Source organism: Tupaia chinensis, unplaced genomic scaffold (assembly GCF_000334495.1).
Source record: "Tupaia chinensis unplaced genomic scaffold, TupChi_1.0 Scaffold000214_1, whole genome shotgun sequence".
NCBI lineage: Eukaryota > Metazoa > Chordata > Mammalia > Scandentia > Tupaiidae > Tupaia > Tupaia belangeri.
In genome coordinates, this window is record NW_006159689.1 from 537396 (window position 1) to 538016 (window position 621).

Consider the following 621-nt stretch of genomic DNA (forward strand, 5'->3'; position numbering starts at 1 on the left):
ACGGCGAGCCGCTCAAGCTGTACTGCCAGGACGACGGACGCGCCATCTGCGTGGTGTGCGACCGCGCCCGCGAGCACCGCGCACACGCCGTGCTGCCCCTGGACGAGGCGGTGCAGGAGGCCAAGGTGAGCGCGCTGTCCCCCGCCCTCCCCGGACCTCTCCCAGGCTCAGCCCCCCAGCGCCGCCCGCGCAGGCGACCCCCGCGTCCTCTCGCATCCGGGCCACCCAGCACTGGTTTCTCTGCTAAGCGCGGCTCTCTAACCCCCACACCCACCCCCAACTCGCTCTCTCTCTCTCACTCTTTTTCTCTCAAATACACAGACATACACGCGCACACGCACACACGCGCGCACACGCACACACGCGCGCGGCGTTTCTTTCTAGGCCTGCTCCCGGGGCGCTGCGCGCCCCCACGGACTTGGAGATTTTCTTCCGGTCTGTCCCCGGCCTCTCGCTGCGTGAGTCCGCCTTCTGCAGCTCTTCGGGGGAGGTCTCCACCACACCGCACCACGCGCCCGCCGCCCCAGGCGCGTCCCTGTCCCGGGGCATGGGTCTGCTGGGTCCGCCTCCAAAGACGGGAGAGAGGGCTGCCTGGAGGCGGTCGGTGCTGGACGGCATTCC

At 69.7% G+C, this 621-nt stretch overlaps 1 protein-coding gene across 1 annotated transcript in view; it reads left to right on the forward strand.

Annotated features, from left to right (window-relative positions):
- The first annotated feature begins 8 nt into the window (after positions 1-8).
- TRIM7 (tripartite motif containing 7) overlaps positions 9-621 on the forward strand; it is an 8250-nt gene continuing 7637 nt past the window's right edge. The window contains exon 1 of the mRNA XM_006147445.3: positions 9-125. The gene's annotated coding sequence lies outside the window, so the exon portion shown is untranslated. The remainder of the gene's footprint in view (positions 126-621) is intronic.